This window comes from Cupressus sempervirens, chromosome 9 (genome assembly GCF_028749045.1).
Source record: "Cupressus sempervirens isolate cs-2001-9-10 chromosome 9, ASM2874904v1, whole genome shotgun sequence".
NCBI lineage: Eukaryota > Viridiplantae > Streptophyta > Pinopsida > Cupressales > Cupressaceae > Cupressus > Cupressus sempervirens.
The window spans coordinates 210,505,586-210,521,966 of NC_143126.1; the positions used below are offsets into that span (position 1 = coordinate 210,505,586).

The window sequence follows — 16,381 nt, forward strand, 5'->3', positions numbered from 1 at the left end:
TGAGAAATGCCGACTTCACATCCATTTGATAGACTTTGAAACCTTTGTATGCAGAGTAAGCAAGCATAGTTCTTACTCCTTCCAATCTTGCAACAAGGAAAAATATTTCTCCATAGTATATCCCTTCTTCTTGTGCATACCCCTTAAAAACTAATCTTCCTTATTCCTTGTGACTTCACCATTCTCATCTAACTTGTTTCTGTACACCCACTTGGTTCCTATTACATTCTTATCCTCTAGTCTGGGAACTAGAGTCCATGTCTTGTTCTTTTCAATCTATTCAATCTCTTCTTTCATGGCTTTACTCCAATCCACATTGTCTAAATTATCTTTCATTGTTTTAGGTTCATTCATGCTTAGCAAACACGTATCACTTCTCAAATTTTTTCTTTTCATTGGTCTATCATCTTTGCCTCCAATAATTTATTAAGTAGGATGATGTCTCTTGACATGCTTTGACAATCTTGGTTCTACTCTATTTTTCTCATTAGGTATATCAACTTCTAAATCACTATGTACTTCTCTATCAGGTAACTCAATATTTCTTTGATGTACAATAATCTTAGAATTATAATATTTCTCAGCTTCAATCTACAACTCAACACCTGACTGTAGCTCAGTTCCTAAATGCAACTCAACATTCATTGTATGTGATTTGGTAGTCATTGAAACTTGTTGTTGATTTGGAACTTGATTTACAACATCTTCATCAGTAGGCATACCTTCCTAAAAGTATACAAAATATTTGTATTCCTCTTGTTCCTTCATAGGTTCAGCCTCATATACCTCTATATATTCACCAAACTTTACATTTGCACTTTCCATAGCTTTGTTAGTGTTAGTATTTAAACACTTATAAGCTTTACTTGTAGTGAAGTAGCCAAGGAATATACCTTCTTCACTTTTAGCATCTAATTAACCATTCCTAAAATCTTTAAGAATGTAACACTTGCTTCCAAATACCTTAAAATATTTTACATTGGGTGAGTATCCGTACCATAATTCAAAAGGTGTTGAATGAGTACCTTTCTTGACTTGCACACTGTTCAAGGTATAGATAGTTATACTTATAGCCTCTCTTGAATATTTCAAAGAAACATTCTTCTCCATCATGAGTGTCCTAGCATAGTCCATTATAGATCTATTCATGCTTTCAATAATTCCATTTTGTGGAGGGTTCCTAGGAACATATGTCTGTCTTTTGATTCCTCTGTCATTACAAAATATCTCAAAATTATTTGATGTAAAATCTCCACTTCTGTCATATCTCAATTTTTTTAGGATTTTACCTATTTCCTGTACAACTCTTGCTAAATACTTAAACATTTTGAAAGCATCAGATTTCTATTTCAGAAACATAACTATCATCATTCTAGAACAGTCATCAACAAATAGTATAATATACTTGTCAACTTTGTAGCTTTTCACTTCAATTGGTCCAAAAAAGTCAGTATGAACAATCTCCAAAATTCCTTTAGAGGTTTCAGTCTTACTTTTAAAACTAGATTTTTTCATTTTACCTAACTGACATTGTTTGCACATTATATTGTCAGGTTTGTTCAATTTAGGCAAACCTCTCACTCTTTTTATGTTACTAATACTAACAGACTTATCAAAATTAACATGACATAACCTCTTGTTCCATAACCACACATCATCAAATTCTACAACAAGACAAGTAGGATCATTCATATCAAGATAAAATATATTAACTGTAGTTTGATCACCTTTCCCAATTACTTTTCCATTAATATCATAGATCTTAGCTATCTTGTTCTCACACTCAAACTTGCAACTTGAAGTATTCAGTTTTGAAACACTCAACAAATTATAGTTTAGTCCTTCAACATAACAAGCATTGTCACATAATATGTTTTCTGTGAGTTTGATAGATCATTTTCTTTTTATCAAACAGGGTGCATCCTTACCAAACCTTACACTATTTCCATCATAATAATTTAGGGTAATGAACTTACTTTTCACTAGTACATTTGACCCCATTTTTAGACCAGAATTTTTGACCATCTATTAAAATGGGGTCAAATTAGTCGAAATATGCAAGGAAAAACATCCTTTTCTAAATCCATGCCCGTGTTGGTCAAAATTTCGACCAACACGGGCTTCATTATGTTAAAATAAAAATGCACACTTGTTGAATGGGCAAAGTAAAGGGGCTTCAACCATCATGTGTGGAAGGGTGTTTTGTAGATGAAAGGGAGTGAATGGTGAGAGAAGTGGTATGTTTGTAGACTAGCATTTGCAAAATGAGAATTTTCTAGCTTCCAATCATGAAGATTTGAAACAAGATAGTGTTGCAAGGGGCCAACACGAGCTTCATTATGTTAAAATAAAAATGCACACTTGTTGAATGGGAAAAGTAAAGGGGCTTTGACCATCATGTGTGGAAGGGTGTTTTGCAGATGAAAGGGAGTGAGCGGTGAGAGAAGTGGCATGTTTGTAGACTAGCATTTGCAAAATGAGAATTTTCTAGCTTCCAGTCATAAAGATTTGAAAGAAGATAGTGTTGCAAGGGGTCATGGGCCTTTCCCGCTACTAAGGAGTTGTGTTAAAAGTTGTTGGTTTGTATGGATTCTTAGCCATGGGGAATTTTTTGGTTAGGTTGCAAGATTTTCTTTTTGAGGAGGGGTTTTAGCCTTAGATTACATAGTTTTACAGAAGAGAAGCATTGGAATTGCTAGTGCTGGGCTTTCTAATTTTTTATGTCAAAGATGTTTGTGGGTGCCAATAATGAAGGGAAGTTAGTGAGGTATCGATGGGCTCAATCAGGTACCTTAGACACATGTCAAGAAATGGAGCTCATTAATGAGGTTTTTGTGAGAATTGGGGTTATTTCCAATTATCCTTGTAATTTCTACTTAAATGGGTTTTATATCTTGCAACGATCCATTCAATTTCTGCAAAAATGGGTTTTAGTCAAACAAATATTTGGTGTTTGGGATATAGGGCATCTGAGTTTCCAAGGGAGTATGATGGTGCTTGTCTACAAATGAGACTTTCGTATAACCCAACATCACACTTGTTCCTTTTCCTTATGCAATGGACAAACTGTAGCCTTGCAAGGGCACTGGGTCTGCTAAGAATACTCATATACAAGGTTTGTTTGTTTATTCACTTTGTAATTTTTTCTGATTTAGATAAATTTGATTTAATGGCACATCTCAAATCATCAAGTATGGTATTAATTATGTGTTTTTTAGGTTCGCAAATGGTATATTTGCTAGATAGAATCAGGTTCAAAATTGTAGAGTTTTTACCCCTTGAGAGGGTAAATGCTTTTGATGTGGACCTATGAACTAGTGAGGTTACAGAATGGGACCTGATTGCCATCAAAACATGTCAATGCCAACAATTAGTAGTTCAGCCAATTTTCTATATCCAAACTGTGATGTGATTCAGAGTAGATGCATACATATGCTATACCTATGGCATGTTTGAAGAAATATAATATTACTTAGCTTTTTTGCAAGTTTGTGAGACTATCAGGGTCTGGTTTGCCTAATATATCTGAATTTTAGTAAAAGCAAGAAATAATTGTGTTTTAGTCCAAAAGAAGCCTATTCATTTTCAAAGAAGTTTGGCTTGATGGTAATTTTGGACACTTTAAATATCATGTTTATGAATTTAATCTGCAGCAATCTCAAAATATTAAGGGCATAGTGATTACCTAGTTGTATCTAGCTATCTTTGATTGGTAGGCATTAAATTACATATGGTAGCAAAGATGCTTATAAGTACAATTATTTTGTCATGGTATTTTAATCACAGGGAAATATGTTTATTAGTATTTTGATCCAATAATTGCTTCTTCTCTTACTTGAAAGGCATTCCTATTTGAGAAAGTGTACCTCTCCATATTGTGCCAATATTGTAGTGATGAGCTATAAATGACAATCATGATCTAGTTATTGGGGACATTTGAAAACCTAAGGGTTCTCACCATTCCATCCCTCTATTATTAAGAGGGGGACCCTATCTATGAATTCATTAATTTTCATAGATCTAGTGATTAGTACTCTTTATTATCATTTCGTGATCACTAAGATATGATCACTTCTGGGCTCTGATGTAGGAAATTATGTGATCTTCTCATTTAAGGCCTTTCTTACTTTACTATGTTGATTTATGCCAAATTTCTTTAAGGTTTGATATTGGCGAGAGATAGAGCAATGGGATGGGTCAGGAGGAAGAAGAGGTGAAAAGAAGAGTTCAAGTATGCTTCAAATTCAAGCAGTTAATTTTATATTTGTTTTATGTTGTTGTACTTGAGATTGACAATAGTTGCCTTTTCAGGTAATTTCAAATCTTCATTTGATTCTTTGACCATTTCTCCTCAGAAGACTAAAGGAAGAGGTGGAACAAAACCTCCCAAAAAAAAAAGAAATAATCATGTATGCAAATATGACAGAACATCAAAAATAGATCGAAGAGCGTTTAGTCAATAAAACACTTAAGGTCCACCTGCAAAGTAAGGCAAAGAGAGGTAGGGTAATGTGTTCTCTAATTTGGAAGAGTTATTTTATAGAGATCCTACATAAGTTGTGTTCTTTTATTAAATTGTATTATCATCCATTTAGCCAGTCTCATTTTCTTGAATAGAAAAAGCTTGGTATGACTTCCTTCATTGGTTTCAGGCACAGGCATCAAAACAAAGCTAAACAATTTGATGATTCAATTGAGAAAGAACTGCAACCATCATGATCTATTGGAATCAAATTTTGATCAATCAAGTAAGGTTTTAATTAGTAATTGAGCTTGGTTATTTTGAAATTGATTACTAGTGGGACAAACTAATTTAGTGTTATGTCTAACATTGAGCTTTCTCTTCAGTTGATTACCCACCAGTAGCTCAGTTGGTTCAGTAGTGTGGAAAATTTGGCTTGTTAGACAGACTTATATTGCATTTGAAAGTTCAAAAATAGAAGGTACCAATAAAATTTTGCATTAGTTAACCTTCATTTTTACTACACCCTTAAGTTTCTTGTGTTGATTTCAAGTAATACATCAATCAAGAGAAGAGTTTGCTTGTTGTTCTCAAGTTCTATGTGCTTCTATGTTTTAGGGCATGAACTTTGTAGTTTCTAAGCATGATTTTATGATGGTGCCAAAATTGTACATTGATTACAGATTTTGATATTTTCTCAATGGACAATAGTTCTAGACTTGTTGGAATACTGTCTATTTGAAAGAGGACACGAGGTTTTTCGAATTGATGGAGGAGTTAAATTGGAAGATCATAGAGCACAGGTATTGTGTAATTGTCTAAATGGACAAGTTGGTCAAGAAAAGTCTTTATTATAACAGTCCCTATATTAGATGTTTTAGTTATCAAATACAACTAGATTGAATTGTTTCTACTAACTAGTTTTGTTTGCTTAAGGCTGGATCACTATGAAATAATTTTAATGAACCTGATATGGTATATATAGGAAAATTAATAAATTATATGTGCAAGTTTTTGGAGACAATGGCTTATCTCACATATTTTTAGTATTGTTTATTTATGTCTACAATCTTTAAGCATGCACAATTTTCTTACAAATTCTTCTTTAATGTGTTTTTCAATACAGATCAATGATTTTAATGATTCAGAAAGAAAATTTCATATCTTTTTGTTAAGCACACAAGCTGGTGGGCTTAGGATCAATCTCATTGTTGCAGATACCTATATCATTTATGATAGTGACTGGGTAATATATAAGTTTACATCTTATCATATTAGTTTCATTGTGGTATGCATTTTTAATGCATGTTTACAGAGTAGAAAAAATTATTTATTATGCAGGAACTTTTTTTGTGAACTTGCATTCAAGTTTGTTTGTATGTATTTATTATAATTATATCATTATAATAAGTTTGATTATGTAGAATCCTCAAATGGATTTGCAAGCAATGGACTGGTGTCATAGGGTTGGACAAACAAAGCCTGTACATGTCTACAAGCTTATCACAGCTCATTTTGTGGAGGTAAGGATTGTTTGCTCAATTGTTGGAGACTACTGGACAACTCTAGTAGGTGGAATTCTTATGAAGAGGAGTGGAAAATCTGTAGTTTTGTGATATTCATAAAGGTCTCTTTTATTATGCTTGTAAATTTGGATTGTGACTTAGGCATATATCATTGGTAAGTTTCTCTTGTAACATCTATGATGTTTGTAATTGAAAAATAATTGAAACTTCTCAAAGAATGGTTAAAAATTCCCAAAGTTCTCTTTTATTATGTAGGTTACTATGAGAGCTAGTAGTGCAGGTCAACACAAGCATAAAATTACTTGTGACCATTCAGAGAATAATAAATGCCACGGTTATGGAATGTTAGGATATGTGGACATTTTGCAAGTCCTTGTTATAAATTGACCTCTAATGAAATCAGGTGCTATCTTTGAGAGAAATCTCAAGATTTCTTGGAGCATTGATATGGGAATTATATAATGATCTAGGCAAAGCATCTCAAGTTTCTATATTTTGGGCAAGGGTTGGGGAATAGAGCAATGTATGCTACATTATTCAAAATACATTCAATTTACTTCCCATGATTGGGGGTTGATGACTTTCCAAAAATAGGCACATTTTCAATGAAATTGAATCAGTAATCTCCATTCTTTGGCTCTTCTTGTCTCAACAAGCTAATCATTGTTGTGTAAATGTCTCATTGGAATGGTGTGCATACAAGTGGTGTTTGGTGTTTTCTATGATTTTGTATTGTACTATCTTTCTGATATATTGAAAGAATTGGCATGCTTCTTGATATCTATTTTAATCAAACAAGATGTGACATCCTATCTTCGCCACACCTTTCACTTTAGTGAAATATCATTGCCAATCGTGACATTAATAAATCCAAATTTCCTAGCCACTTATTCCAAAATTACAGTTCAATTTATAAATGTTAATGCATGTGTCCATTTTATCAAGAATATCAATGAGATAAGGATACTTGTATACACCTTAAGTACCATCTAGAGCTAATAGTAGCACATTGATTAACAAAAATAAAATGAAAAATTGACTCATCTTTGGAAGCATCACAGACTCATTTCTGGAAGTATAACAAATCTTTGGTATCCTGAATGTTGAATCTTTGTTGCAGGATTTCTTATCTTATTTTATATGCTAGTAGAATAGGTATTACTTTCTTGTAGCTTGTATAATTGAAACGTTGATGGATGAAGACTGAAATTTGAAATTAATGTTGTGCATTTAACAATATAGTGTTTTAAGAGCTTTTAATTATATTGAAGGATCATTTGATGTGGAGAAAATTGAAGCCTCCTTTCAAAGGAAAAGAGTTTATCTCATTTTTAAAAACCATTTTTTACAGCTTGAGTTGAAAAATGCTCTAGATCCTCATAGTAAGGAGGTAATTTGATACTCATACTATGTTGTGTTTTTTAATCCATTTATCACTTAATGTTGTTTGTGAATCAATTCAACCTGATGCCCTACTATTTTAAAATTTAAATTCAAGACTGCTAGAAGTCCAAATCTCTTGGATTTTTTTTTAGAATTAATGTTTTTTTAAATAAATGGCTTGTAAAATTTTAAACATGACCGGTGATGCTAGCACGATATATCCTTTGTTCCCATGTGAAACACTTTTGACTTGGATACATGAACCAACAAGGCCATAAATGGGAGACATCATCTCTATTTAATAAAATTGAGGTTTTAGACCTATGAGCATATTGGATCAGTGAAGGCACAAGCATGTAATCACAATGGTCTAGTAATATCATAATATTCGGTGCTGGAGGCTCTATCCTATATACAGTACAGTAGAGGGGGGCTGAATGTTTGATCCGTTCCCCCATCAGAATGATCGATCTGTGCATGCAAAATTCCAGTTTTAACCTTAGTGGTTACAGGACCACCACCACCACCTAACCAATAGCTTTAGTGGTGAGCTTATAGGTTCATTTTTTGAATCAGAGATGTATGATGGTTTATTTTTTGAGATGCTAGGATTTTCTTAGAAATCATATTTTCACCATTTTATTTTTCTCAAGGGCCTAGCCATTTGGTGCTAACATACAAAAAAGATTAGCAATGTCGCAAGTCCATCCCTGCTTTGATTTCTTTAATTTTGAGCTCCTCTATAAATTATTGGTTATTTACTTTGTAGCATTTTGAAATTATATGTAGATTGTGCATCAAGTTTGCATACCTATGGTTTTGAATGTAGGTAGCAATCAAAAAGAATTTGCAAACTATGATCAAATATTCTAGAGCAATTGATTCTTGAATTAATGAATCCAATCTTAAGGACTGGCACCCAACAACAAACTTATATAACTCAACCTCATAGGTTAGAATTGCTAATAATAAAGCTAATAATGTTATAAACTAACTATATGTGATAATTTATAGTCTTAAAATTTCCCCCCACCCCAATACTTCATATAGTTCTAATACTGGGAGGGAAATAACTTTGTTGTGGTTCTAGTATTATTTATTATTCAATGAATTATTGTAAGTTGAGAAACACACAATGCATGTAGGTGGAGGGTACTTAGTCAACTTGATGATAAAAGCTTATAAGGATCGAACACATTCTTAATAGGATTAAGATGTGCATGCTAATCTTTTCCCTAAATTTTTTACTCGGTTTTGAGCTTAGGATATGTGTTGAATATTTCACACAAATTTCTCTTCTTAAACCATTGAAATGAAAAGTAAGAAAAATAGCTATTTCAATGTTCCAGTTTGCTTTAATTACTAGCATGTTTTTCTTTGCTTATCTCATATGAATGATAAGTGTCAATTTTAGCAGAGTGTATTCCTATTTGTAGAAGCATATCCTTTATGTGCTGAATAATATTGCTAGTTTACTTTGACCTGTAGGATTATTGACTTCACTTATTATTATAACAATCTGAGGAACTCTTGGCCTTCAAGTCCTATAAAGGGTTCTAGTTTGCTATTAGTTGAAAACATAATTCATAAATCACAATAAGATGGAGACAATTTTGAAATTAGGACTTTCTGTTTAGGTCTTTTCAGGCTTATCTATTTGTTGGCTATCATGGTCCTATAAGCTGTTTGGTCTCATTGACGTTATAAAAATATTGTTCATTCGTCCAGTCAATCATGAAACAAGACTTCATAATTTGAAGGTCGAGGTCACACTACGAGACTCTTCATCAGATAAAAGCATGAAGCCAATCGATGTAATAATTATGTCCCAGATTTATGATTTTACATAATGATGGGTCTAATAATAAGATCAAAATGTGCTACTCCTAATGGAATTTTTGACAAAGAACCAAAAAAGACAATGAAGCACCCAATGAAGGAACTAGCCTCGAGCAAAGGAGATGACCACAAAAAATACCTTTTGAAAAGGAGCAAGAATGCCAAATTTGAAGACTATAGCTGATGTGGCTTCAATGAATGTTGCTAAATTAGATGAGTTGATCAAGAAATATTCAATTGAGATCCCCACTAGTGAAAATGAATTGTATAGAGATCCAAAGCCAGAACCTGTCACTGAGTTACCAATGAAGATTTTCCAAACAAAGCATTTGTTTGATAAACCATCAACTAAGGTTCGAACAGGCACATAAGTAACTCAATTGGAGAATGGCTAGGTATTGCATAATGAGGTTAAGGATGATGTGATTAATAACAATTTTCTTTCTGAATCCCAGCAATGTTCTAGTTTTGTGACTCATGAATTTGAACATCTAGGGGATAGATTGATCAAATTAATGGATTGAAATACAGAGTTTGTAGCTATGAAAAATTGTTTCCTTACTAGCCTAAATAAAATTGGACTTCAACCAGTGTTACTGGTATTTATCAAAATTCACATACAGGTAGGCTAGGATAGGCTTAGCTGCAATTTTTCAACAAACATGTTGAGATAACAAGAAATTCTCGTGGTAAAGAAAATGTTAAATATGCATGGCATGGGGCATCTGACACAAGTATATAATCAATTATACTACGTGGTTTTTAGCAATAATAGATTAATGAATGGTGGTCCAGCATATGGTATTGGTGTTTATCTTGCTCCTGAAGATTACTCCTACTTGAGGTATGAAAGATTATGTTCAAAGATATTGTCGTTGGTGGGGATTTCTTTTAAATGTTTGAATTCTAGAATATTCTTTCCTTTAATATGCATATTCTTTATTTAAGAAGGAATTTTTAACTAACTATTATTGCTTATTCTTTACAGCGTTCCATTTTTTAGACTTGGACATTAATGGGGAACGGTATGATGTGTTGTGCTGAGTTATTTTGGGGAATGTTGAGGAAGTTCCTCTTGGCTCTCTTTAAAAGATAATTTTTGAAAATAGCTTTAATTTGATCATATAGTAATTTTATTTTAAAAGATAACATTTTTAAAAATAGTTTTCACTCATTCTTGTTATTTTGTAGGATAAGGATTCCCTATCCATTCCAATGGGGAGCACCCATATTTGATGCAGGACAAGCAGTTGCAATGATGGCTGCTACTTTTGTCTCACTCGTTGAGGTTAGCTTGTCAAATTCCAAATTCCAGTCTTCATATTTAATTGTTTTTGTAGTTGTTGACTACTTTGTTAATTATCCATATGCTACAAAGTGTATTGATTGTTGTGCTTTGAATTGGCTTTGTATTGATTATCGTGCTTTGAATTGTGCTTTGTATCCATACGCTGCAAAGCATAAATAATAAAGATTTTTTTTGCATGTTGTAGCTGCCACTAGCCTGGTGGACATGTACGCAAGTTGTGGAAGAATATAGATGGCATGTATGTGTGTGTATGTATGCATGTTTGTTAATGTACACACATATATAATAGCTATATGTATGCATATAGCTGTGTGTCTAGATGGATGTATACCATTTTTAGTGGAATGCCTCAAAGAAATGTGGTTTTATAGCATTCCATAATTGTAAGATATGCACAAATTGGGATATATATGTGGATACGTGCATGCACTACAATTATCACATGTACATATGTAGATTTATATGGGCATGTGTGTTGCATCTATATATACATATGTGCATACACACACACACATATATAGAATTTTTGTGTTTATAGTTATATTCAAGCAAATACAATTGGTAGATGTGAACATTAATTCCACAATCTCTACCATCATTCTTCTAGTTTATGTGAAGCTAAATTCCACAATCTCTGCCAGCATTCTTCTAGTTTATGTGAAGCTAAATTCACAATCTCTGCCAACGATATCAACACTGCAAGCCCACATATGATCTACACTACCTAGGTAAGGATGTGTACTGCTTCAAGTTTATGTGATTTGAAAATGTAATTGCTTGAAACCTGGCTTATGTGATTTGAAAATGAAATTGTTTGAAATTTAATTTTATTTGAAAATGAAATTTCTTGAAACTGTAAAAAATATGTGCAAAAACACCATCAATTACACCCTAAGAACACTATAACCCTTATCGCATTTGAGCAGTACAATTTCAATCTTTTTGGTATTGACTTCCTGTTAGCACTAAGTTGCAACGCAATTGCAACCCCCTGCACCAACTATACAACATTCCCATGGAATTTAGTATATCTACTGACACTGATTATGGTTTTTGTTTTCCTGGTTTGTGAGGTTTTGATGTATAAGGCTAGGTTGGATTTGATGAGAAATAGTTGGGATTTTTCCAAGCTGGGTAAGAATATAAATTCATGAATGACCAAGCACTAAAAAGTGCAGTTGGTTATTGTACATGGTTGTGATGTGTTGTTCTGACCACAAACTCTTCTATCTCTCCTTTTTGCATACACACAAATCAATGATACTGAGAAACTAGGGGGCTACACAATGGAAGCTTTTGTTGAGTTGGTGGAATGGAACGGGAATTAAAAGTCATTAAATTTTGATTGATTGTGTTATAACTTATGCCACCACCTATTTTTTCCCTTCATTCATTCATTTATGATTCAAGAGTGGATTTATATTTTTTCTTTTGCTATGCCCTTGTGATCTATGTTTCTGCAGTGATCTTTTTCAGTGGCGAAGGAAGAAAGGGAAAAGAAAAAGGTAGGGTCTTGTATACACTGTGTAGTAGAAGTGGCTTACATACAATACTTTAGTTGCCAGTAAGAGCAGCAAGAGGCTAGGTTAGTCAGTAGTGGTGGTAGTAGTAGTAATAGTACTAACTATACCATGCTATATTATGTAGAGGAAGACTATGATTCCACATTTTTCATGCATGTCTACCAAGCTAATGGCAACAACATCCAACAATAGTTCTCTATCATTTATGCTTTGAGAGATGTCTATAACCCATTTCAAAGGTTCCATTTTGGCACAGATGAGAGATGTTGGCAAAGCACATATATTTAACTCATTATCTCTGATATAAATATACACACGCATATGTGCATACATGTGTGTGTGTGTGTGTAGATATATTCAACAAATCAATATGCATATCCTGCAATATTGGCTTGCCATTAGATGACATTTCATGGAGGCAATCAATAAAAAAGTTCAAATTCCTTACCTATGATTCCACATTTTGCATGCGTGTCTACCAATGCAGTTGCAACTTAAACAAATATATTCTCTCAATATATCTATTTTGTGCATATCCAGCAACCATGGCTTTTGATGACTATTGGGTGGTCGTTATGCACGAGGCCAATGGCAGGAATTCATTGTGCAATTCCTCTCTTGAAAAGCTAATCCTTTTTAGATCAACTCCAAGGTTCCATATTTGTCTTGTGATGTACCAAAATCCGCTCAGTTGAAGATAAATGTGATTGTTCACAAGGAGGCCTTTGCTGGTTCTACTATGATCTCAAAATGAAGTAAATATGTTTTCTATCTTGAAATAACACACAAAAGAACAATATTTTTTGTATTTTCTAGTTTTTCAATTAATGCAATTCTAACAGTGCAACTAAAATGAGTTCCTATTCTAACAAGAGGTTAGCAAAGAAAATAACATGAAATGGAAATAACTTGAAATTGAAATCCTAAATGAACATAAACTACAAAAAAAAATACATTGTGAGTTAAGCTTTCAAAGAAATCAGTAAGAAACCAATGAAAATAGGAGTAGCACTTCCTATAATCCACTGATGCAATCATTGATGAGAAACTTTAACAATCGTATGATATTTCACCTTTCATCAAATCGCAAGGCCATGGAAAGTGCACTCATGCGAGACAAAAAGCTATGCAAGCACAATTTGATGATCTCTTCTCAAGCTTGTTACATCAGTGAAATTCGTAAATCTATAGAAAACACTAGAACTAAAAGATCGCACAACTAAAAACAACGCAATAAACCTTTGGCTCAATCATAATCTCATGAATAAAATTCACAAAACAATGACACATTCTAGAAAGAATCACTACACTCTGAATGCGAGTGCCAAAAGCATAATAATGGCGACCATTGTTACATGTTACAATGGGGTATTTATAAGAAATCATCTCCTTAATTTGTGTTGAGAGTGAGAGATATCTTCATGCAATAAAATGTTTGTAAAGGATAAAACAAACTAATTATATACAAACTAACAATCTAACTAGTACTAACAAGACTTTATCTATATTTTTATTCATTAATTGGATGCATGAGCGTTTTACATCTTTAAAAACAAAGAAATATGAGAGAAGAAAGCTCTGAGTCGAAGTGGAAGTGTCAAGAAGTGCCAAAAATAGAAGCTGGTCCTTTACTAGGCATGTGTCGAAGTTAAACTACCATCAGAATGTGCTTTCGATGCATGGAAAGCTCTATTTTTGCAACTGGTAGTTAATAGTCGGCAAATTTTTTTCGAAAATGTGAAGCTATAGACCTGTGAACCTGCGCACCTCCTGAAAATGCACACCTATGGAGTTGCGCACCTCGAAAGATCAATTCACCAAAAAATTAAATTTCTCAATTTTGAAAACGGTTTCTGGGTTTTGCTCAAATGGGGTTTTAGATCACTTTTTGTGTACATACTTTGATCTGATTTCTAGGATCTAGGACTATTACAAAGAATGCTAACCAATTACATAAAGTTAATTTTAAAGCTTTAATAAAGCAAAATTAACATACTTGCAAGTAAGAAAACATAGAATGAGATGATAGAAAGAGAGATAGAGACACAATACATTTGATTTTGGAGTTCGTCTGGGAAGGACTACATCTCCAAGAACACCTCCAATAGGGGGACTGATCCGATTAACTCTAGTAAATCAATACAAGTGATTTGTGACAATTCTCTTCAAGCACATGTAGCAAAATTCCTCTATGTGCAGGAAAAATCACTAAGTCTCCAAATACATAAAATCTCTCTCACCATTTGCATAATTTCTCCCTTAATTTTCATGCCTTGAAAAGGCCCCTAACCCCTCTTTTTATACAAAACAATATCTAATAATAGGGAAAAATATATTTAGACCCTTACAACAGTCTCTCCTTGAAATGAGACTTGTTTCTATTTTATAAATTTGTCCTTATTTACTAATTGCCTTTACTTAGACAATAGGAAATCGAGCTTGATACACTTTAAATAAAATCTGCGCTAATGATATCACAAGCCACTCACGTGGCTCAATGGAAGAGGAGATTTTGAAAATGCATGTAATAGAGGGAGGTCGGTGGTTCCAACCACCACACCGACCTCTAGCCTTTAACTAAACTTAGCACCGTTTCAAACCATAAATAAAACGTTTCTTAAATAGTTTCCATAGGTTGCCGACAGTGTGATGGCCATTGGCTGGATTTTGGGAACCAGTGCTCGCGGGTTCAAAACCTGATGCTGCTATTATTATTATTATTATTTTTTTTTTTATAAAATTTTTATTATTATTATTTTATTATTGTTTTCCACCTCAAACTTCAATCGGGCATATCTTTTGCATACGAGCTCCATTTTCGATGAAACGAACGTTGCTAGAAAGCTCTTGACAAGATCTTCAATTTGAAATCTATTGTTGACCACTTTTGAGATGATTTTATTTTCACCTTTTGACAACCTCTGTACCTAATTTGACCAAACTTTGACTGGCTATAACTTTTGCGTACGAACTCCTTTTTTGCTCGTTCAAATTGTGCTGGGTGTAGAATTTTAAAGACTTTAAAATGATGTTGATTGTTGGAGTTTTGGAGATACTTCAATTTTTGGTGAAATTATCCCCCGGATGAAGCCTCCCCACTGAGAAGCTTTTGGACCACCAAAAGTTTGATTACTCAAAAAATAGGTGAGGGTATTTTTTCCTCACTTTACCAATCTCCATCAATCTTGCTTTGCCTGGATGCATCCCCTTCAATCCCACTCAGAGGTATTCAAATGGTCCTCTTCGTGAAGTTCTAACATTCCTGTCAAGGATGACATCTTCTGGCAATTCTATCATATACTCTGGTGAAAGATCATCAACTAATGGAACCTGAACACTGATGTCTTCATCCAAGACCATTGGAGGCTCATACAACTTCATATTCTCAACATTGACAACTGAGTAAATTTTCATGTATGGAGGAAGATTAAGGTGGAAGGCATTAGTACCAATCTTTTCTAGGATTTCAAAAGGTCCATACCTGATAGGCTTGAGCTTCCTTCCTTCACCTTGCATTCTTTCCTTACTGATATGTAACCAAAATCTATCACCAACTTGGAACTGATGATCAATGCGATGCTTATCATGGTGAGCCTTGTATTTTGCTTGGCTCTACTCCAACTGTGCTTCTACTGCCTGATGGATTGCTTGGACCTTCTGGATGAACTTCAAAGCCCTTTCTGCATCATGGCATCCATCGATGATATCGTCCTTTCCAAAAGCAAAATCCATTGGTGTTTTTGGCAAATAACCGAAGCAAGTCTCAAAAGGAGACCTCTTTGTAGAAGAGTGTGCTGCATGGTTGTAAGCGTGTTGCACATAGTGAAGACTTTCATCCCACAACTTAGGATGCTTGCTGCAGTAACCTGTAAGTAGATGAACCACTATCCTATTGACTACCTCTGTCTGTCCGTCAGTCTGTGGATGGAAGGTTGTACTCCTCCTTAGCTTGGTATCCATGAGTCCCCACAAAGATGACCAAAATTACCCTAAGAATCGAGAATCTTGATCCGATACAATGGAAGTGGGTAACCCAAAATGAACCCATACATTTTGAAAGTACAAATGAGAAATCAGTTCAGCAGTGACTTGCTTTTTACAAGGCATTAAAATACACATTTTACTGAACCGATCAACTACTACATGCAAATAATCATGACCCTTCCTAGACATAGGTAAGCCCCCCACAAAGTCCATAGCTGCACTTTCCCATGGACGGGATGGTACAGGTAATGGTGTGTACAAACCCAATTTCCTATTACTTGGCTTACTGGTTGCACACATTACACATCCTTTTATATACTTGGTGATAGTTTCCTGCATACAAGGCTAGTAACAA

At 33.9% G+C, this 16,381-nt stretch overlaps 1 pseudogene; it reads left to right on the top strand.

Moving 5' to 3' along the window:
- Nucleotides 1-4,192: 4,192 nt before the first annotated feature.
- On the top strand, nucleotides 4,193-6,078 carry LOC149538240 (chromatin remodeling protein DDM1-like; annotated as a pseudogene).
- Nucleotides 6,079-16,381: the final 10,303 nt, after the last annotated feature.